Genomic DNA, 10923 nt, shown 5'->3' on the forward strand with positions numbered 1-10923 from the left:
AAAGTGTTACTTATAAATCTATTAATTTTGCACTTTAATAAGTGTTACAAACACGTGTTACGTAAACTCAATTATGTACTAGTGTATGAACTATTGTAATTCTTGTTGGATGTAGCAATGTATGTTTTATCACTAAATCAGTTTTTATCATCTAAAATCTACAAGTATCAACCTTGGAACAAGCTTTTATTTCCGCATCTATGGGTAATAAGTTGCTAATGACTGTGATCCTTTGAATTTAGGGAAAAAATTCTGGAATGTGTTCCATTTACAGCCCATGCGTGACCAAAAGGTATAACTTTCTTTACTGCCTTCAACAATTTGTTTGTAAATTGTCTCCTACTGATTATTAATTTAAAGTGTCTTAAGCCCATGTCATGATTTGATTCATTGTCATTCTCTTAACTATTCCTTGTGTGTTGTCTGTGAGTAGGGAGAAGTCCAGTACTTTATTGGGGTACAGTTAGATGGTAGTCAGCATGTCGAACCACTTCAAAATAGCACAATCCTCGGATTTAAGGGATTGCCCGTGCACAATACTGCTAATTCTTGTAGTGGCTATTCCTGGAGTTTATTTCTTTGTAAAATATCATGATAAACTGCATAAACCCAACTCCATTAATAATAATAATATCAACTTCAATGCCACTCTAGATGGAGATGGGGATTTCACTACAATCTCAGAGGCTATCCTCTCTGCTCCATCATACGCCTCGTCGCTGTTCTACATTCGGGTTTGTTCTGGGGTGTACAATGAAGTTGTGATTGTACCTCAAAGTAAGACTAGCATTGCATTAGTTGGGGATGGAGCTGAAGTCATCAAAATCACAGCTAGTCGTCGGATTTCTGAATTTCAACTTCAGAAAGTGCCACCTTCAATGAGTATATGTATATCAGTTTATTGCTGTTCATCCTGTTTCTTGATTGTGATTATTTCCTAGTAACAATAGATGAATTTATCGTGTTTTCATTGATTTCGAGTTTGTGACATTCGAAGCTTCTAGCGTAGAGATGGCAATGGATCGGATTCGGATCGGGTGGAGCTTCACCCGCATCCATCCATTACTCTAATCGCTCCATCCACATTCATCCATCATCCGCTTCACCCATCATCCATATCCATCCTTCCATCATCCGCGAATGAAACGGGTGGAGCGGATGACTAATGGATGAGTATTAAAGTTGAAAAAAACTCACATAACTTTAATTTTCGGTTATTTGTACAATAGTTTTATTAATTTTATTAATTAAAAAGGAAACAATAACAATATATTGTTTGAAAAATTAATTTGCAACAAAAAAATACATATAATTTTCTTGCACATTTCAGATTTTATTATTAAAATTCTTAGATTAAAAAATTAATATATGTTAAACGGGTGGGTGGATGATTAGCGGGTGAAAAAAGTATCATCCATATCCGATCCGATCCGATCCATCATCCGCTTCATCCGTCACCCGCTTTTCATCCATTTAATTCGGGTTTTCATCCATTTATTTATTGCGGGTGGAGCGGGTTAGTGGATATCCACTTAATATTGACATCCCTATTCTAGCGTAGTCGTCAACTACGGACGACTATAATCGACTACAATAAGAGACTAAATCTCAACCGTTGATGTTTTTTATTGGTTAATCTCAGCCTTCGAAATTTTTTTAAGTTACACATCAATTAAGTCATGACAACTCAGTGACAACTCAATGCCCAGTCAGGAAAAGGTTGTTTGGTTCATTACTTTTAGAGGGTAATTTTTTTTTTCAAGTTATAATATTATAATATATAAATAATCATTCAAAGTTACTCCGTATTAAATTGTTGAAAATCATCCAAAATACACTATTGACGAAATTCATTTGTATACCTTCATCCCCATATTTATTTTCAATGGGGCACCTAATTTTTGATCTAGGCAGTTCATCTTCAACCTCCAATCTTTATTATTCATCCAATCACATACAAAAATTACCAAATTAATCAATAATATTAATGTTTAATCATAACATTTATGCTTTAATTTTTTTATTTTAGAGTTTGTATCAATTTAACTATTTGTGTAAAAAAAATAATGGAAAAATTACGGATTATATCTTTCAGGATTAATTGTTAGAATTGGAATGATTTTTAGTTTAATGTAGATTACATAGCTAGTCGTATGAAATAGTGAGTAATCATCCACCATTGTTGAATGTTGAAGCTCGAGTATGATTTTATGTGAAAATGAATTAAAATAAAACAAAATAATTAAAACTAGTAATCTTAAGAAATATTTAGGAAATCATATCAAATTCGACAATCTTACTCATCATTGTTTTTTTAACTTGATAATCATGGAAAGCTATAAATAAGGAAACTAGAAAATATATCCTATCAAAATTTATTCTCCTAGATTAAAATCATTTTCAATTAATTTTTTTCTTAAAAAAAAGGAGAAATAGGAACGTTTTCCATGAAAATTGCTAAAACAAAATTTTATTCCTCCTTTGCATTGGTTTCATTCACTAACTTTTTTTAGAAATATCATCTCCTTTTTTTTTTTTTTAGGAATATCATTTTCTAACTAAAGTGACATACTTCTTTGAGTTCTTTCAAAAAAAAAAAAAATCATACTATCTTGATAAATTTTTGTTTATTTTTATTACTAGCATAGTTTTTTTTTAATTTTATTAAACAATTACTAGGATAGTTACCTATATTTGATTGTTATTCAACTAGATTAGGCCCGTGCGATAGTATATACAACACAGATTGTAAAAAATATTGAAATGAAATAGCTTATTTCTATTATTATTTTCTTGTTTATACTTATAAATTATATCATAAAAACATATCTATCATCATAAATTTAAAAACTTTCTAACTAGTAGCATTTTGTAATAAGTTCAAGTAAGTTTTGTTCACCTTATTTTCATCTATTTCAGTTGAAATAAGTTCAAATATATTCAGTTTAGTACAGATAAATTCAGTTTAGGAAAAATAAGTTATGATAAGGATTAGAATAATTGAAACTAAAATAAGTTTTTATAAGGTTTAATAAGGGCATGTTCACATTTACTAAACTGAGCTGAAATGAACTGATTGGAGCTGAACTGAACTGAACTGATTGGAGCTGAATTTAATTAAACTGAACTGAACTGAATAGAGCTGAAATGAATATTTTACGAGAGAAGGAAATTAGGAGCTGGGCTGAACTGAACTGAACTGATTGGAGCTGAACTAAACTAAACTGATTGGAGCTAAACTGCACTGAACTGAACTGAAATTATGCTGAAGTGAACAGGCCCTAAGTTCATATAATAAGTTTTATAAGGAAGAGGATATGGACGGTAAGGTTACGTTTTCCCTCAATCATATAATTCCAACATTGAAAGGATTTGGTTTATTAATGGAGGGAAAAATGAATCCTTCCCTTTCTTTTTCCTTCCCTTCTATAGTATCCAAACAAAAGATGATAGATCTCTTCTTTTCTTTTCTCTTTCTTTTCCCCCAATTCTCTCAATCCAAACAAAGTGTTAGAGATCGAGGAGGATTTTTTTTAAAAAAAAATAATAATTATGAATAAAATATAGTATTTATGTTATTTTTTTATTGTAATAACCTTCAAATATTCTTTATTGGGATTTAGGACTATATAATACTTAATTGAAACTGCCTAATTTGATTGTAATAACCTTCAAATATTCTTTATTGGGATTTAAGACTATATAATACTTAATTGGGACTGCCTATTTTGATTGTAATAGCCTTCAAATATTCTTTACTGGGATTTGGGACTATATATAATACTTAAATAGGTAGTCTAGGTTAATCCCAAGCGATGCACGGGTTAAATATAATTAAAAACTTACTTATATGTGTGTAATATAAATATTTTAAGCAAAACATAATAAATTGTTATTGATCCCTTTAGTTAGGTTAATTAAGCTAAAAAATATTCTAATTAACTTCATAGTTGTAATAAATTTTTTAAAATGTTAGCATTCGTTTTTAATTCATTATAGAAAATTTGAAGAATTAATAAAACGGAAAAAATAATCCAAACTCTACCATCACTAATAAATTGTGTAATTAGTCATTTTATCCATAAAAGCTTTTAGAAAAATGTATAATTAATCAATAATTTTCAAATATTAACTTTATTTTGAAAAGGAAAAAAAAAAGAAAAAAAAAGAGAGAATGATGTCACAAATAATTTAGGAGGGGAATTTTTTTTTATAAGAAGCTGACACATGTACAGTGGTGATGTCAGCGGTAATTAATTTAGTACTAGTTATAGATTGGGACTTCCTAATTAATTTGATTGTAATAACCTTCAAATATTCTTTATTGTGATTTTTGGGACTGTATAATATAATACTTAATTGGGTATGCCTAATTTGATAATAACCTTCAACTATTCTTTATTGAGACTCTATAATACTCAATTGGGACTACCTAATTTGATTGTAATTACCTTCAAATTTTCTTTATAGAAACTCTATAATACTTAAGTGAGACTACCTAATTTAATTGTAATATATAACCTTCACCTTTTTATTGAGACTTTATAATACTTAATTGTGACTATCTAATTTAATTGTAATAACCTTCAACTTTTCCTTATTGGGACTCTATAATACTTAATTTGGACTGCCTAATTAATTTGGTTGTAATAAACTTCAACTTCTTTTATTGAGACTCTATAATATATAATTGGGACTGCCTAATTGATTGTAACAACCTTCAATTTTTTTTTTAATTGAGACTCTATCATATGTAATTGGGACTGCCTACTTGATTGTAACAACCTTCAACTTTTGTTATTGAGACTATATAATATTTAATTGAGACTGCCTAATTGATTGTAATAAGACTAATTTAATAACAACATTCAAATATTCGTGAGTGAGACTACATTAATACGAGTACTTATTTGGACTACCTAATTTGATTGTTATAAATATAATACATCAATTTTTATAGGTTTTTTTGTAAGAAAATAATATATATATATTGATGATTGAAAGAGCTGTTTTTGAAAAGAGTTGGAAGCCTCTCAAAGTGTCTAAACACATTTCTCTTTCTCACCTCTTTTATGCAGATGATGTTTTTTTATTTGGTCAAGCCTCCCCTTTGAACTTAAACAATATTATGGGTGTTATTTCTGATTTTGGGAAACTGTCTGGTTTACAAGTTAACATGGCAAAATCTTCCATAATTTTTCCTCAATCCATGTCCTTTCCTGTTAGACAAGGAATAGCTACCTTGTATCCTTTCAAAATCTCCTCTTCCTTTGGCAAATATTTAGGAGTTGAAATAAGCCCTAACAAACTTAAGATCTCTCATTATCATGGCCTTCTTCAAAAATCCTTTGACAGAATAAAAGGTTGGCAAGCTAAGCTTATCAATATTGCTGGAAGAAAAACTCTAATCAAATCAGTTTTAAATGCCTATCCAGTTTTTTCAATGCAAATTAATTTGCTTCCTTGCTCAGTTCTTCAATCTTTGGAAAAAGGTTGTAGAAAATTTTTGTGGAACAAGGTGGATAGATCAAGATATATGCCTAGAACTAGTTGGTCAGTTGTTACTAAACCAATGGCAGTTGGGGTTTGGGAATCAGAAAATTGAAAGAACGGAATATTGCCTTTATGGCAAAGTTGGGCTGGTCTATGCTTACTGATCACTCAAAACTTTGGGTGCAAATTTTTAATGATAAATACCTTCAGCATTCTGCCCTCTTAGATTGTCTTCCACAGCCTCACCATTCACCTATTTGGAGAGATCTTTTAAAAGGGAGAGACCTTCTGTCTAAAGGTATGATTGTGGGGATAGGTAATGGAGCCTCTACTTCTCTTTGGTATCATCATTGGGTTGCTTCCAAACCTCTTTTCTATTTTTTAGAGGGTGATGTTCCTCCTTCAAAAGCTCATTGGGGAGTAGACCATATTATTAGGAATCATTCTTGGTATCTTGAGGATATCAAACATCTTCTTCCTTCTGATATCCTTAAGCTCATTTTACTAATCCCTATCTCCATAGATTCCAACTTTGAGGATTTCAGTCGATGGGCCCCTTCTAAAGATGGAAACTTTAGCATAAAATCAGCTTACCACCTTCAATGTTCTTCTGCTACCTTATCACACTCTCAGCAACCATTTCATAGTGCTTTTTGGAAGAAAGTTTGGAAAATCAAAACTCCACATAAATATAATATGCTTCTTTGGCATTGTGCTCATTCGATTCTTCCGGTAGCATTTTCTATTTCATCTTATATCCCCGCAGTCTCTCCTATCTGTTGTAGGTTCTCTCTCTTTGATGAAACTCACTTACATCTCTTTAGAGATTGCTTTTCCTCATCCATTCTTTGGAATTATATTTTTCAAAGACTTCCCACTCCCAAAAACTTCAATTTTTCTTCATTTAAAAAATCTGAATTGGGATGATTGGATTACTTTTAATCTATCTCATTCTGATAAGTGGAAGATAATTTTTGGTACTTGTCTTTGGCATATTTGGAAGGATCGAAATGCTGCTGTCTTCGAGAGAAAGATGTTCAGATCTATGCATGTCTATAACAAATTCTATGTGGAATATCAAATAAATTCTCATATTCTGCAGGGGAAAGGAAAAATTGAAGCTGCTGGATCCAGTTCTTCTAATTGGAACCCTCCTACAGAGGGCTTTATCAAATTAAACACTGATAGTGCTTGGAGGAATTCTGAAATGGCAGTAGGTGGTGGAGTTATCAGAAGGAGCAATGGTACTTGGTTTTTTGGTTTTTCCAGCAAATATAATGCTGTGTCCCCTCTTGCTGCTGAATTGTTTGCTATGAGAGAAGGCCTTAATATTGCTCTTGAATTCATGGTTAAAAAAATCGAGATGGAAACTGATTCTGAATTCCTTGTCAAGCTCTTCAATTCTGTGGATCATGTTCCCCATCACGAGTTATATGCTGTGATCAATGATGTTGCTGGTATTTTGAAAGCTAATGGAAACATTCTCATTAGGCATGTTCCTAGGGAGAAAAATCTCTTGGCTCATAGTCTTGCATCTTATGGACTAGAGATGAACATTGGTCATAAGGACCATTTCCTGGTTCCTCCCTTTGTCAAGCATATCTATGATGCTGATTTGGGGGTTTCTTCTTCATCTGGATAACTACTTTTGGAGATTGGTTTCGTTGCTGTGGATGTCTACTTCTGATATTATTATTAGTATTAATATAGGTTGTATGATAAGTAATTTAGTTTATAGTTTTCAGCTTTATCTTGTCTATCTTATGTATTATATGCAGCGCTCTAAGGACTATATCACTATTCATCCTTTGGATAATAGTGATCCTAGCTTTAGTATTAGTTTCAGCACAACTCTGCTTTTTCCTTCCTCTGATTCTGGTCCTTTATTTTGGGTTGTTGCCCTTAGTGACTGTGCAGAGGTAGGCTTTTGTTGTAAGCAACTTTTTGAGGCTATAAGCCTGTAATATATTTGCTTCGTGTTGTGTTAATATATATATATATATATATATATATATATATATATATATATATATATATATATATATATATATATATATATATATATATACACCTTATTAAAACTTATTTTAGTTGTAATTTGAATTTGAGCAATCCTTATCAGAACTTATTTTGAACATAACTTATTTGAACTTGAAAAAAGTGAAAATAAGGCGAACAAAATGGACCCATAGTTTTAATTAATTCACACGTACTTAATTTGGTTAGTAAATGACATATTTTTGCTACCTAATACACATACTTTTTGAAAAACTAATACACATACTTTTAAGTACTTGCTAATAAGGAATCTTTTTAAAATATATTTACTAAAAATTATGACCGAAAATTTAAAAAAAATCACAATATTTAATATAATTAACTTTGACATGAACAAAATAAAATAGTATACCCATAATAATTTATCTTTACTGAATATTAGTCAGATTGCCTAACATTACACAATGTACAAGTATACATATAATGTTAGATTGTTAGTGATACAGAACGAAGATGAAATTTAACCATCCAAAGAGCTCTTAAGTATGCTACGTTTATACTAGTGAAATTTAAGGACCAAAAGTTTTAAAATTAATATTTTAAACAAATCTCACCAATAAGGCAATAACGCTTTGACATGTAGTTAATGCTGTCAAATTTCAAACCGAAACCGTTTAACTGCCCGAAACCGACCGACCCAAATGAGAACCGAACCGATTAAAAACCGAAAACCGACCCGAACCGTATTTTAGTAAACCCAAAACCGAATCGACCCGATTAATGTTAAACCGTATAAGAACCGAACCCGTTAACAAACCGAACCAAATATAAACCGAACTGAAAGAAAACCGAACCGAAAAAGAACCGAACCATATCTAACCCGAAACCGTTTAAACTGGCAAAAAAAACCGTTTACACCGGACCGTTAGCAAACTGCTACCCGTTTTCACCAAACCATTTAAAAACCGAACTGATTGTAAACCGAACTGGTTATAAACCGAACCGTTTATGAACCAAACCACTTCTAAATCGAACCGTTTACCACTATAAGAAATCAGGAAAATAACGACGGATTTCCGACGGAATTCTTTCGTAATCGGTTGTCGCAATACCCTTTGTTGGAAAAGGGTTCGTCGGAATAGATTTTCAAGCTCAACAAAGTCCGTCGGAAATTTCCGACGAATTGTATTCCGCCAGAAATTTCCGACGGAAATTCCGTCGGAACATTCTGATAAAAAAAAAAGGGTCTGCCCCGCCACCCCTCCTTTCTAAAATCACCTTAACACCACCGCAACAAACCCCGCCCTCCACTAAAACCACCACCGTAATTCACCCTACCCACCACCGCAATTCTCCATAACCGGACTTACAAAGACCCACCACCACAACCCATAACCAACCCAGATCCACCTACCTAACCCTAACCCAAAGCCAGATCCACCAACCTAAACCTAACCGAAACCGTAACCCACCCACCTAACCCAAACCCAAACCCAAACCCCAACCCAGATCTACCCAACATTGCAATATACTGTCATAACATTTAGTAAACCTTAACTTCGAACAGTAAATGTTGAACTATCATCCTGTCCGACTCGAAAATCATAAAGGTAAAAGGAATTTCAATGACATAACATTTCTCAGTAATTCTAGCTCAAAAACTTCAAATTCAGCACAATTTTAGAAGCTCAAACAATCTAGCAATACAATCACACTAAAACCACCAGAAAAATCCTTAATCCAACACTACAACAAAATCAACAGAAACATCAAACATGTAACAATTGCAAAAGTACGCAATACTCAAGCTCAAATCAAGCAATCAAACAAACAAAATTAAGTTGAATTCAGCATAATCTGAGTAAAATAGAGAGAAATTACAGTGAAGAATGAACCGATTTAGAAGGAAGAGGAAGAGGCAAACACAACTTCTGGCGACGAGACCTAGCACGACCAAATTGACGACAAAAACTAGAAAGTTTACCGATGAAAGGAGAATTGGAGGATCGAGACCAAAGATAATTGGAGTAGAGCAAAGTTAGGGTTCTGAAATTCTTGGATTGATCATTCTCTTGCGAAGGTGATGCAATTTCCATGGAGTTTCTCGATTCGGAGTTCATGGCTTTGTTTTGGCGCCGTTGACAAGTACAACCGTTTCGCCGGAGTAGTTCTCAACTTGTAATTGAGCTATAAACTGAATTTGATCACTCAAAAACCTCGGAATTGGGTTTACAAGGCCAAATTCGACCATGAAAACTCTAGATCTAGAGTTTTCATGGTCAAATTTGACCTTAAAACCGTTATTTTGCACCATTGATATTGATGTAGAGTCTGTGTTGGTGTTTTTCATGACGGTGTTGTGGCATCTGGTTGTTGATAGTGTTGGCGGTGGTAGTATAGTCGATGGCGGCGTGGTAAATCAAAAGAGGGGGGAAAGAAAGTAAGGAAGATGAGAGAAGAGAGAGGCGAGAAGAAGAAGAAGAAGATGAAAGAGAAAGGGTTTCAAAAGGGTTTCATGTAAATCTAACCATTGATTTTTTAATCTATGGTTTAGATTGGTGATCTGTGTGTGTTGTGGGAGAAAGAATCTAACCATTGATTTTTTTAATCTATGGTTGAGAGTGATGATCCGTGTGTGTTGTGGGAGAAAAAATCTAACTATTGATTTTTTAATCTATGGATGAGAGTGGTGATCCGTGTGTGTTTGTGTGTTGTACATTCATCTACAAAAATATTATTCCCTCAATTCTTTAGTATTTTTTTGCCCCATTTGATCGGGATCAGTGCCCAAGACACGTATTAAAACATCTACTAGTATATATCTTTATTTTCATACACGTAAAAATTATAAAAACGTTATATTAATAAAATGTATAAATAGATAAATTTAAAAAGACCATTAATGAGTCTATAACTTTGTACTAATACATACGAATAACGATGATACGAATATTTAACTATGAGATGGTTAGATGCCATGTGTTAATAATGTGTACATATGATCGATTGAACTAATCAATATTACCTTGTTAATTAGTCATTAGTGTTTTCTTTCATTATACAAATCAAAGCACTTTGTAATATCTTCATAATTTCATGAAAATATATAATGATAAACGAGTCATAATTATCAGTCTTGTTGACTAATCAAGTATCGAATTACCAAATTGCAATTTCCATTTCACAAGAAGTAAAAAACTCATCAAATCATGATTATGATACTATGCATAGTATATAAATGATTAAATAAGAAGCATATAATAACCTAATTGTAAAACAATAATACATTAATACACTAACTCTTATAATCTAATTCGTAATAAACTAGTAAAACCAGTATGACTAAACTTGAAACAGAACATAATATGTATTTATAAAATCAATGAGAATTTGTTTATAATATGATACCTAAATAAGAAATGATTCGCGACT

The sequence above is a fragment of the Chenopodium quinoa genome, unplaced genomic scaffold, assembly GCF_001683475.1.
Source record: "Chenopodium quinoa cultivar QQ74 unplaced genomic scaffold, ASM168347v1, whole genome shotgun sequence".
In the NCBI taxonomy this organism is placed as follows: domain Eukaryota; kingdom Viridiplantae; phylum Streptophyta; class Magnoliopsida; order Caryophyllales; family Amaranthaceae; genus Chenopodium; species Chenopodium quinoa.